Here is a 13,753-nt window from a genome sequence, read left to right as displayed (position 1 = left end):
TCTCCTATTCCAGAGTCTGGGAAATGTGGGGTTAAGATGCCGCAGGCTTGGTGTCTGCAGAGAACCAACTTCCTTTTTGTTCACTGGCAGCCATCTCCTTGCTGTAACCTCTAATGATAAAGGGGTGAACTCCCTAACGGATCTTTTATAAAGACATTAATCCAGCTCATTAGGACCCCTTCCTCATGACCTAACCATTCCATTCCATTCCATTCCATTCCATTCCATTCCATTCCATTCCATTCCATTCCATTCCATTCCATTCCATTCCATTCCATTCCATTCCATTCCATTCCATTCCATTCCATTCCATAGCAGCTAGGGCTAGAAAACAGTTCAGCACTAGAAAGGGAAACAAGGCATTACCTGGCAACTCATCATTTCTGTCTTACACATTCTGCTTTAAACTTTAAAAAAAGGTAGGTATGGTGTATTTATGCTCCAGGCTTTACGTTCTCTCTCTCCCCACATGTATACGTACACACACACACATACAGATTTTCATTTTCTCTTCAGACATTTCCTATTTTTTCATTCATTCTTGTACTTTTCTTTACACCATTGAGCTCAAAATCTTGTTGGTCAAACTTAAGATCATAGTCTGTCAATCCAACATCTAGACCAACCATATCTGGAGTGATGTTTATTGATTATGCTTTCTCTTGAGACGGGGCTTTGTTTCCTTGCTTTATCATGTAGTGAGTGACTTCAGATCATTGCTGATCTATCCACTGGGAATGGCTGTGGTGACTCTCTGGTTTTGTTTCTCTGAAGAGTGCTTCTATTTTTCAATCAGGTTGGCTGCTTACATCCACATTGTAAACTTTCTTTTTTGGAGAAGCCAAATGCCAGCTGAGTTTGTTCAGACTGACCCCAGTTTGTCCAACATGTATGTGGTTGAAGGTTTTCAGAGCCTCAGAAAGGGCTTTCTCAAAGAAGGTGAGACTTCCCACCACTGGCTTTCCAGAACACCTCTCATTCTCCAATGGCTGTGATGGCTGCCACCTCTGGCCTCTATATTTTTAGGCTGGAAAAACATATCAGGTGCTTTAAGTGTGGGCTTCCCTCAAGCCTTGTGTGTGTGATCCATGCCTTGGTGCTTTAAGCAGTAGGTTTTATATTTTGCTGAATTTCCAGCTGTCATTTGGAGGATGGGGCTGCTGGGCATTGGCATGGGAGGAACTCAATCATGCTCAAAGTGGAATTCCACACTAGTTGCTCTTATGACTCATTCTGACACATTTACTATATTGAGGGGCTTCAGGGGTCAACATTTAGTTGACTTAAAAGTATTTTATCACTATTGACCTAAGTTGTCAAACTATGTTTACATAGTCATTTGTTCAGTTTCTGAAATGTCTCCTTTTATTCTTGCCTGTCATGGTTTTATTCCAGTGGTGTGATAGAAATGATTGAAAATAGAAAGTATATTATACAAATAAGGCCATGGGGGCTTTGTCACTAGATGTTTTATCCATGCATAAAATAAAAGGATAGAGATTCTTTGATTTTAAAAGTTGAAGGTATCTCCCTTTCCTTGTAGCAAATTGTTTTTTGTCATCAACCTATTTATAGTTTATGAATTGAAAAATTTGTTTCTTTAACTATATTTAAAAATGTCAGCTGATAAAAGATATATTTTAAGCTAGGTATCGTGGCACATGCCTTTAATCCCAGAACTTGGGGGGCAGAGTCAGGCAGATCTCTGAGTTTAAGGCTAGCCTGGTCAACATAGTGAATTCCTGACTGGACTATATTGTGAGATACTGTTTAAAAGAATAAGATGTATTTAGTGGTTTAATTTTTAAAAGTTTTCCTAGTGTTGTTGAGCATCTTAGTGTAGCCTCAATGTTTAATTTTTTATTTGTAGTTTTAGGAGGTTGAAAATGTTTATGGTTATGAATATGTTTGTTTAGACTTGTGTATATCTTTGTGTATCTCAGAGTAGCTGCTTTCTTCCACTGAGCCAGCTAATTTTACAGCTGGGGCAATTTACTCAGACTTTATAAAGAGGCATATGTGTCAAACACTATTTTTCCTTTTATAGCCACTTTATCAGCCATGGATGACACTCTCCTCCATCTCCCTCCCTCCCTCTTTTCCTCCCTCCCTCCCTCCCTCCCTCCCTCCCTCCCTCCCTCCCTTCCTCCCTCCCTCCCTTCCTTCCTGTTTGGAAGCTGGTTAGTTTGAGAGTGGATGCCAAATACTGTAGCTAGACCTGTCAGTGTGTATGTACACTCTTAGCCCTTCAAATGCCTAGGTTGTTTTGGCTGTGTTCCCAAATCAGGTAAAAATAAAATAAGTATAATTGGTTTAATCTCTGTTCTGTGCATCTTCTGCGCTTAGAATGCCTTTCTGCTTTCTCCTTTCCCTTCTAACTCTCTGACTCGCTGCTCACTTATCCTCAGCCCACCAGAAGCTGTTGCACTCCCTTGACATGACGAATTCACTGTGCTTCCCTAATTGACACTTCTTATTTCTCTTCAAGCTCTTCTAGCTTCAGTGGATGCTAATTACTGGGAGATAACTTAATTTCAAATTTGTCTACTCACTAAGGTTGATGTATACCCCCAAGATCCTTTTTTTTGTGGCATGTTCATAGTCATTCCTGGGTGTGCTCAGAGTGGTGAACATGTGAGGGACTTAATAGATATGTTTCCACTGAGGATGGTCAAGGCCATGCTCTGCTCTTCCACTGGCAGCACTATATATGATGTCCTCCTGGTAATCAAGTTAGTGCCACCTTCACATTTTGGGGTTCCTGTGGCTGATTTCTCTGCTTAAAATGGCCCCCAAGTGTAGCCTTGAGTGCTTTCCACAGCTCCAAGAGGCCATGGTATGCTTTAAAGGGGAAAATGTGTTAATTCAGTCATGAATAATAGTTTTGCTAGCCATGAGTTCAGTGCTAAGGGATCAGCAATATACAGTAAATGAAGTGACAAAAACATACATGAAGCAAAGTTAATTATTTACTAAGTGATGGAAATCTCATGTCCAAAGGCTCACAGGAACCTAACCTTGTACTTTCCTTTTTATCTGACCTAGGCACCATTTACAAGAAATATTCATTGTAGTCGGAAGGTTTCTCCAGTACCACCTGGCCGTGTGGTCCTTCAGCCACTTATAAAATAATGATTCAGAGGCTTAATATTAATTACCAATTGCATGGCCTATGGCAAGCTTCTCACTAGCTAGCTCTTATAACTTAACTCATTCCTATTAATCTGTAAATTGCCACGTGGCCGTGGCTTACTGATACTTTCACATCTTGCTTCTCCTGGTAGCTGCTTGCAGCATCTCTCTGCTTCTGCCTTTCTTCTTCCTGACCTCTCCTTGGATTTCCTGCCTGCCTCTAAGCTGCCTTGCCATAGGCCAACGCAGCTTTATTTATCAACCAACTAGCTCAACACATATTTTCAGTATACAGAATAATGTCCCACAGCAATTCATGACATAAAAAAAATAGTGTTTGAGACTGTTGTGATATTTTGTTTGTGTTCTGACAAATAAAACTTGCCTGAAGATCATAGGATGGAGCTAAGCACTAGTTAACCATAGAGGTCTGAAGGTTTGTACAGACAGGAGACAGGAAATGAAGTGGCTGGGCAGAGAGAGGAAGTGATAAGGCAGGGTATAGACAGGAGGTAGGCCCTTTTCTGTCTGAGGAGTTGGAGAGGCAAGAGATGACTGTGGTTGCTCCTTTGCTTCTCTGATCTTTCAGCTTTTGCCACAATATCTGACTCCGGGTTTTTATTACTAAGAGTAATTAGGATTGTGCTACAGAGACATTTGACTTTATATACTTGTATAACTTAATTTTAAAATATCTGTTTTTGTTTTTATCTATGTGAATGTGTCTATGTGAGTATAAGCACATGTGTGTGGTTGCCCTGGAGGCCAGAAGAGGGCATCAGATCCCTTGTAGTTGGGGTTATGTGCAGTTGTGAAGGAGCTGGGAACCAAACTTGAGTCCTCCAGAATAAGCAGCAAGTGCTCTTAACTGCTGAGCCTTCTCTCCAGTTCTTCACTACTTTAAAATAAAAGAAACACAAAGTTTGAAGTGATGGCTATGAGCTTAGTGGACTGACACAGCCTGAAATATTAATGAGAGAGGTTAATGGTAAGTAGTTGAATGTACGAATGAAAGAAGAGGCAACATGGGTGGGGAGAGAAGGAAGTTTCCACGTGGTGAGAGAAAGGAAAGCTGGGACATTCAAGGCTGTTATGAGAAAAAAATGAGGAGGTCAATAATCTCAGCAAATGATGTGCATAGGAAGGAATATAGTAAACAAGCTTTTGGAAGGGCAGTGTGTTCACATAAGTGAGTGATATGATGGGAAAGACCCAAGACATAAAGAAACATCTGCTCTCTAGGGAGTATTTCTTACTCTTCAGGGCTAAAGAAAAAAAAAAAAGCATCACAATAAGCAAGTATACAGGAACAGTTTAAAATTAGTTATTTCTTAAGTACAGTTGTGATTTTGTGAGGAATTGGGTATTCACTAACTTGAATTTTTGTAATTGAACATATCAAAATAATTTTAACTACATCGTTGAGTTGTGAAAAATAAAAACTACACAAAAACATCACGTGGTAGTTGACACCACTTCCCAACAGACCACTGGTCAGCTGACACTACCTCCCAACAGATCACTGGTCAGCTGACACAACTTCCCAACAGATCACTGGTCAGGGACACTACCTCTTGGAGATCCTTCTCAGAAGTTTTGTGCTCATGAGTATGGGGGAGGGTCTGGCTGTGGCTGTATTTGCTAGCCAACTGAAGCAGTGCTTCCTTCTATAAATATCATATGAAACAATCAGTGCAGTCTCAGGAGACACAAGAGCACTCAGATATGGATTGTACTTTCCATGCTTTTGTCACAGGAGACAGGAGATGTGTGAAGAATGTGGCACCATTTTGGTATGAAAACTGTCACTTACGGGAGTATATTTGTAACAAAAGGGGCTTTTCCCACATGACAGTGTAGCTTCAAAATCCCATTTCGCCCCAAGTGCAGATGCACTGGGAGTCTCATATGTGCTCTTCACATTTGAATTATTTTATTTCATATTTACTCAAGAACACACCAGTTGCTTTCTTTCCTTCTTCTCCAGTTCCTAGTGTAATGCTCCCCCTGGCAGTTGAGGTACTGTCTGGATTATATTCTACGGTTACCAGTTAATGACAGCTTCAGAGGAAACATTTTGGGATTGGTGTTAGAAGCAAAGATCAACTAAGTGGCTCCTTGGTATCTATTTTTATTGAAAGGTATTTTCTGGGTTGGAGCTATCTAGACAATTGCATAGTTTAAATGACCCTAAAATGTCCTTATTTTACTTCATACTCCTTGATCATTTCTGGAACCATGCCTCCCAACTGTCTTTTGAACATTTCACAATGTTGGTTGAACATTTAATGATTGCTGAGTGCTACACTAGAATATGTAGAATAAAACATGCCATATATTTTGATTCTTGCCTGCAAGTATCTTGCAATCCATTTGCAGCATTAGTACCCATGTATAGTATGGTATAAGCCCAATGTGAGTATGCAAACAACTATTGTTAGAGTCCACACAAGAATCAGTCAATACATTTAGATATTGAAATGCTATAAGGTGAAAGAAAAGAGGCAAGATCGGTGATATTTTGTTATGATGTTCAGAGGAGTCTCTGGTAAGATATTTCAGAAAGATCCAAAAGTGAGAGAATACATTTTGTGTTGTCTGTGATGAGAGAATTTGGGGCAAAGAGGAGCAGCTAACAAAAAGAAAACTTGAAGAAGAAATACAAATATGAATACATACAACATATAGACATATACACACATTTTATAGTATGGTATAATAAATAATGAATATAACACATAGAAATGACATATGCTTGTATATTATACTTGATTATAATATACTATATAATGAATATACTCAGAAAATTAACCAGTGCTTCCACAGTGTTATGTGTGTTTTACACATACTGAGTTACTTACTCCTTACAGTATAATCCATATTTATGCAAATACAGTACAGTTGGGGTTGGGAGCTAAGTCATTCTTCTATGGATCTATTCATTGTACTGTAGGATGTATAGCTACAGCCTTGGATGTAGGTAGTACCTGCCATATTATAACAACTACAAATGTGTCCAGACATTGCTAAGTGTTTTCTAGGGGACAAAAATGTCTTTCTATTGAGAGCCACTGATGTGATCCTATGAACAATTTCTGTGATCCAACAAACACCCTGAGAGGAATACTCTGATAAAAACCACAGTCTGAATTGAGATAGAAACCCAAGCATAATTGTTCCAGTAATCAGGCTGTGAACTGTGACAGAGCCCATTTTCTAGGAACAAAATTCAAGCCTGAAGTGGTTGAAGAAGGGCTTGCTATCTAGACAGGCTTCGGGGTGAAAAGATAACATCAAGAGGGGACCAGGGCAAGTGATCTTTTAATGAGTTTGCTTTCTGCTCTAACTTAGACAGGAAAAGATGGAAGGGTTTGAGCAGAGGACCAACAAAATGATCAATTGAAATCACTTCATTATTGGAAGTGAGCTAAGCATGGTCAGGCGTAGAAGACAATGGCAGGGCGCTGCCTGGGTTAGAGGTAACACAGGAGCAGCATGGATCTGTGGTAGACATAGAAATGGTGTGACTCCAAAAGTGATTGGAATGTAAGTCAGTAGCATATGTCTGTGGGTTAATGTTAAATGAGAGAAATGGGACATCTAGAAAGCAACTGTTTTGACACTGCCACAAAATGTCTCTCTAGAGTCTCATGTTGATGGCTTGGCCCCCAGTGTGACTGTGTTCAGAAGTGGGCTTTCAGAAAGTGTTTTGATTATGAGGCTATTGCTGGAATAGTGTGGTACTCTGTTTTACAGTAAACTTTTAAAAGTATGTAGCAAGAGAGAATGCTACAAATAGTGTAACAAAATGGGAATATTTGCTTGCCATTATTCAGGATTGCTACAGTGCATGGTTGCATTGCTTTACTTCTCTAGCATAGCAGTAAGGGAAGTTTGTTCACACCAGCATCACCAAGACCTGTCTGCCTGTGAAACTACATTGCTTTCTTTCCCTTTGGCATCTCTAATCTTATTTTACATGGATATGACTATGGCTTGGGTTTTACTTATGTGTGGGGTGGGGTGTTGTCCTCACTGCCTTTTACGAGTAGAACTCTCATTGCTAGTTGTTTGTTGGACACAAGGGCAATTCCTTCCATCCAAGCCTTTCCAGTGAAAAATGTAACCCTTTGCAACTCAAGAATGCAGTGGGATGGTTTTTCTGTATGCCGTGTATATGTGTTGCTCTTATTGGTTACTAAAAAGCTAACAAGCCAGTAGCTGGGCAGGAAGTTGGGTAGGAAAGTCAAACTGAGAATGCTGGGAAGGAGAAGGGCAGAGTCAGGTGTTGCCAGCCAGACACAGAGAAAGCAAAATGAGAATGTTGTATTGAGAAAACGTGCCAAACTATATGACTAAGCATAGATAAAAATTATGGGTTAATTTAAGTGTAAGAGCTAGTTAGTAATAAGCCTGAGCTACTGGCTGATCTTTTATAAGTAATATTAAGCCCCTGAGTCAATTATTTGGGAATTGGCTGCTGGGTATTTGGGAGTTGCTGGTGGGACAGAAACTTGCATCTACACAAGATATCATGCATCATTTTGATAGTGGTTCTTACCACTATCCCTGACCTGTGCATTCCTTCCCCAGCACTGAGGCCAGCATGCAGCCTCTTGAGCTTCCTCAAGTGTGCTTCCCTTATGGGTTGCACTAATGAAGCTTTTGTTCACAGGTTTGGCTTGGTAGCTTACAGTTCCTAGAGATCTCTTTTTCTTTTCTTTTCAACTCAGTGATAGATTTATAAAGATGTATTTTATGCTTTACTTTGTCCCTTTTATTTTCTATATTATGGGATATACTTGTAGGTAACAGAACTGTTAATTCTTTCCCTCCATAAGTTATGTGATACCATTTCTTAACTGCCCCCAATGCTCCAGCACATTGTATCACACACAGGAACAAAATCTTAATCAAATGAATAAAGCTTTGCCTATCTCTTGCTTATATCAAGATACTGTTTGGGCACACAAGGTTGAAAGGGAAAATTTGTGTCTGATGTCATTGTATTCTCAAGTAACAACATTAGGTTTGTTCATGGTAATGAATTGAGAAGTAGGCCGCTTATTGTTGAGTCCATATACTCCTAGTTTATTCTGACTTGACAGTGTGAGCTCCTGCCCCCTCATAAACCTACAGCATACAAGTTCTTATAAACATTGTGGTTATTGTAATTCTCTGGAGCTTAACACCGAGAAGTTCAAAGATCCAAGTGCCAAATGTAGATACAATTTTATAAATTAATAAAATTTTCTGGAAAATTGCTTTTTCTGTAAAGGTCAGGAAGTGATTTGGGTTTTGTAAAAATAATAATAGTGGAAATTATTAATAAGGTCCACACTTTTTTTGCATATAATATATGTGAGATTTTTGGAGGGTTAGGGGAAGCCTAGGATGGAACACAGGGTCTTGCACACTATTCAAGTGCTATCACTGGATTTCATCTCCAAGCCCTATGTGTTTGCCTGCTTGAAATTAAATGGAATAGCTATGGTCTTACCCTATGTTACACACCATTGTGAAGTATTATTTTAAGATGTGTTACATTTATTTATGCTGTGGAACATTCATTTAATGAAGTAAAGATGTGTTACATACTTTTATGTTGCATTTGTTTAACTCTGTGAAGCTGTGTTACTTTGCCCATCTAAAATACCTGATTGGTCTAGTAAAGAGCTGAACAGACAATAGCAAAGGCAGGAAAAAGGATTAGTGGGGCTGGCAGACAGAGAGAATAAATAGAAGGAGAAAAAGGGGAGATTAAAAGATTTAGGAGTGAGAGAAAAAGGAAGACGTCAGGGGCCCACCACCCAGCTACACAACAAAGGTATATAGGATAAAGTTAAAAGCCTAGAGGCAAAAATTAGATGGGATAATTTAAGAAAAGCTGGCTAGAAATAAGCCAACCTACAGCCGGGCATTTATAAGTAAGAATAAGCCTCAGTGTGTGATTTATTTGGGAGCTGGGTGGCAGGCCCCTCAAAAGAATAAAGAGTAAGAAAGCAAAACAAAACACCACCACCACTACCAACAACAACACACACAGGCCATATGTGTATGCTTAGCATACTTAAAACATAGTCACAGATATATGCTATGGGATATCTTTTTGTATGCTGTGAATATTTGTTGCTCTGATTGGTTGATAAATAAAGTTGCATTGGCCTATGGCAAGGCAGCTCAGAGGCAGGTGGAAAATCCAAGTGACACACCAACTCCAGTGTCGTCTGTGTGACATGAACAATTATGTCAATAATAGTGGACGGTCGATATGTGTCCCATGGGACTAAGCTCCTTGGAGGTCCCTGGCAGAGTGCCCGCATTATGCTTCCTTCTCAAAGAAGAGGTACTTCACAGACCATGAGCTCCCTGGGCTATGGGTTCTGTATAACTGCTTTTCTGATAATGTTCTAATTAATCTATAAAGCACAGACAAAATTAATGAATACTTGGGCTGTGAACTATGGGGGAAAGGGGAAGCTAGACATGGATCTTAATCAGATATAGCAGAATGAGCTACTTCTTAAAGACCCCAAGCTGCTAGATAAAGAAAGTATAAAGGTTCAGGCACTTCTAGGGAATAAACACTCACCCACTAGGAATCCTTTAAGAATCCCAACTAAAGTGATTTATGGTAGAAAACGTTATCTCATAGGAGGCAGATGATGGGCCCTTCTGTTGAGAAAGTTCAGCATGGGAAACTTAAAGACTACAGCAAAACCCCTTCCCCTTACAGGAGTAAAAGTACAAGAGTCCATATTCCAACAGATAAAAAGGTTTTATATTAGAAGAGATATGTGGTGGAAGAATTAAAGAAAGACTTAGGGAGGGTCTGCAGCATCCAAATTGGCTAAGTGGGTCATGAGAACCAGAAAAGTAGAAGTGTATAATAAAGTAGAAAAACTGCTGGGATAAGATAAAGGACACAGCTACAACCACAAAAAGTCTACACAAGTCTAGGGACTGTACTAAGTTTAAAAAACACAAACTGCTCTTTGGGTCATAAAGTTCTTGTGGGTGAAGGGATATGTCTAGCGCCGATTAATAACTGTATGCTTGCTGTTTTGTAATTGAATTATTGCCAAGCTCTTGTTGTTCCTTGTATGATTTGAAAGTTTTCTTTTCTGTATATAAACTACTGATTTGCAGAAGTTAAACTGCAACAGATTCAAACCACTTCTGAGTGTGTTGTCTGCCTGTCATTCGCTGAATCCTTGCCTTCCTGACTACCCAAGCCCTGGTTCTCCTACAGTCGTGGTACCCCCAATGTGCCAGTCCGTGGCATCCAAACAGATATACAGACGGAAGAAAAGAAAGGGGAAGGAGACATCAGCCACCACTCAAGGAGCAGCAAGATGCCAGCAGATCGGTAATGCCATGGCCATGTGGCAACGTATAGATTAATAGAAATGGGTTAAGGTATAAGAGCTAGCTAGCAAGAAGCCTGCCATAGGCTATACAATTGGTAATTAATATAAGCCTCTGAATGATTGTTTTATAAGTGGCCATGGGACCATGGGGTGAGGTGGAACCAGAGAAAACTTATGGTTACATTTTGACACCCAATGTGGTAGCAAGAATTTCCACCCAAAACCTGAGAAAGCTTTAAAAAAAAAAAAAAAAGATTCTAAATCGGAGCTAAAAACAGATTCCTAGTTATGTCTCTCAGGAAAGCCTTGATACAGAGTCACCATGGCATCTAGGCTTGAGCCACAACATGGCAGATTGGATTCCAACCGTGGTACACAGAGGTTTCTCCAAGCCATGCAGCACACTGCATGCTGGATTTAGCTTTTGCTAGTACAGACTAAATAAATAAATAAATAAAAAATAAGGGTTTCTGGGCTACACGCTGCTAGATGGAGGCATAGACCCACTGCCCAGAGCTGGCGGTAACAGTACTTCTTCCATGTTGGGAAGCTGAGATGGGCAGAATCAGCAGCCGAAGCCACTGCTTCAGTCCTAGCCATGCTCAAGTTTAAAGCTATGATCAGAAAATTATTATAGATATACAAAAGACAGATTCAGATGGAATAAACCTCTGAATGGTTTACAATGTATGCAAAAGGTACATAGGCTTGAGAGCGAGAGGAGAAGGGATATAGTCAGAAAAATAAAATAAAGTTTCAAAAAATAATATATATATATATAAAATGCAACATAAAGATGGATATTACACAGAGAATCTGGATTGTGTTGTCTTTGTGATTTTTAACTGCAGAAAGATATTTGATTGTGAAGGCTGCTAAGTTAAACATATATATATATATATATATATATATATATATATATAGTATCTTGACATCAAAACTTGGATCTAAGGTTATGTTGCTTTGGAAAGGAGGCTCTGTTTTTGTTTTCACAGGAAGCAAGAGACTATGGATTCATTCCAAGTTAAGATGGATCAGATTTGATCAAGAGAGACCTCCTGAACTTTAACAGATGGTACCTACCAACAAAGGTTATAGCTGGTTTTCCCAGGACTTGACCATTATCTCATGTTTTCTCAGGATCCCCATAAGACTGCCAGTGTCCCCAAGCAGCAGGAAGTAGCCTAGAACACTATGCTTACTTTCCCAAAAAATAGATTATGGATGTTTATTTTTGTTTAGGAGGTTGGTTACAAATTGTTACTGGTCATAGTCAATCTCTTTCTAAAAGAAAAGAGGGGGATATGATATAGATATGATAGGATAAAATGGTAGATTATTGAATCTACTTTTAAAGAACAACCATTTGTTTGAAATATTTTATAATCCTATGGATTTTGGTTTATTGATACAAATTTAAAGTTAATTTTGTTATACTGTATATATATTTCTACTCTTGTTTAAGGTATTATGTTTATGCAACTAATTTAAATTGTAATATATAATTAAGAAATACAGATTAATAGTCGTCTATGATAATCAAACTTATAGTCATGTTAGTTAAGTTTTCTAGGTATATGTAGATTTATTTCATTTAGGTAGATAACTTTCAAACATTTCAAAGATCTACAGAATATGGCATTTAAAATGTTTTAAATACTTAGACTTTTCTGGACAATGAGACATATCTGTACCTGGCAGCACCAATCTACTTCAGAGAGGAGGATGGTTACTGAAGACACTCCATATGGAGTTTGCTTTCTTTATTGGCAAAAATAGCCATTTGGGCAAGAAACTGCTCTTACTTGGACTGCTTGATAATATGTTGTATAAACTGGACATATAGGAACCATAGGAAAATGACCACTGAATTTGCTAAAACAAGGTGAAATGGTTCCTGCTTTTCAGAGGAGATTGCCAGACATTCTACAGGACACAGGGAAAAGTCACTGAGAGACTCTAGGCCTATAGGCTAAAGTTGGATGCCCTAACTTTGCAGAGGAACTTTGGGTGACTGTCCAGGTGCCAGATGTCTCTGTCATTCTAGATTTTTGGAAGTTGCTTACAAAGCACTTCCTGTTTACTTAGGTAATATTATATCCTTCTGGGGTCTTTGATATAGTTGAAGAATAGATAGTTATAATTTTCCTTGGTTATGATAAAAGATAATTTAGATATGAAACCTTAGACTCACAAATATAGGATAGATAAAATACTTTCTTTAATTTTGCCAAATAAAAATAGACTAGATATTATAACTGTAATTTCTGCTTGATAACTGTTCTATTATATATAATTTTACTATGTTAAAGTTAAAACCTTCCTTTTTGATTAGACAGGAAAGGGGAAGTGCTGTGGGATGTCTTTCTGTATGCTGTGTATATGTGTTGCTCAGATTGGTTGATCAATATAGCTGCATTGGCCTATGACAAGGCAGCTTAGAAGCAGGTGGGAAATCCAAGCAGATATACAGAGAGAAGAAAGGAAAGGGGAGGGAGACACCAACCGCCACTCAAGGAGCAGCAAGATGCCAGCAGACCAGTAATGCCATGGCCATGTAGCAACTTATAGATTAATGGAAATGGGTTAAGTTACGAGAGCTAGTTAGCAAGAAGCCTGCCATAGGCCATGCAATTGGTAATTAATATAAGCGTCTGAATGATAATTTTATAAGTGGCCACAGGACCACAGGGCCAGGTGGACCAGAGAAACATGGGACCTTGGGGCTGGGTAGGACCAAAGAAAACTTATGGTTACAGATATGTATCCTTTATGTAATAAAAACTGAACACTGGAATAAACTCTAAATCCTCTCATTAAAAGGATGTTAAAAGAGTTCTTAGGTCCCTGGAGTTTGTCACAAATGGAGAATCAAATTGGTTGTGATGTGAACACCATCACTTGCATTATGTTTATCTATGGCATAGCAGCTAAGTTAGCAAGGCTGGAAGGTGAACCACAGTGCTGACTGTGAACTTCTCAGCCCTAGAGATGCAAAGCATTACTGTTATCTCCTCTTTCCGAATATCTCATGCTGGGAGTTTTGAGTGGTAACATGCTTCAAGGTTTTCCATCCCCTGAATAAGTGACAGTGTCAAGCATTTGTTCTTTAAAAGAGCTTCCTCACTCCCAGACTGATCTTTTGACTCTCTAGCAGCTTGACAGTATGTTTGAGATTGATGTAAATATGGTTTTTCTCTTTATCATGACCACTGCATTGTCATAAGGAGAAAAGCACCATACTATAACAA

At 39.0% G+C, this 13,753-nt stretch overlaps 1 long non-coding RNA gene across 1 annotated transcript; it reads left to right on the top strand.

Moving 5' to 3' along the window:
- The first annotated feature begins 315 nt into the window (after window positions 1-315).
- On the top strand, window positions 316-13,349 carry LOC131896985 (uncharacterized). The gene is made up of 3 exons (XR_009375559.1): window positions 316-419; window positions 10,368-10,501; window positions 11,498-13,349. It is a non-coding gene; the product is annotated as an uncharacterized LOC131896985 (long non-coding RNA).
- The last annotated feature ends 404 nt before the right edge of the window (window positions 13,350-13,753 follow it).

The sequence above is a fragment of the Peromyscus eremicus genome, chromosome 1 (assembly GCF_949786415.1).
Source record: "Peromyscus eremicus chromosome 1, PerEre_H2_v1, whole genome shotgun sequence".
NCBI lineage: Eukaryota > Metazoa > Chordata > Mammalia > Rodentia > Cricetidae > Peromyscus > Peromyscus eremicus.
Note: the sequence above shows the minus strand (reverse complement) of the source record. Positions and strands in the feature narration are given on the sequence as shown.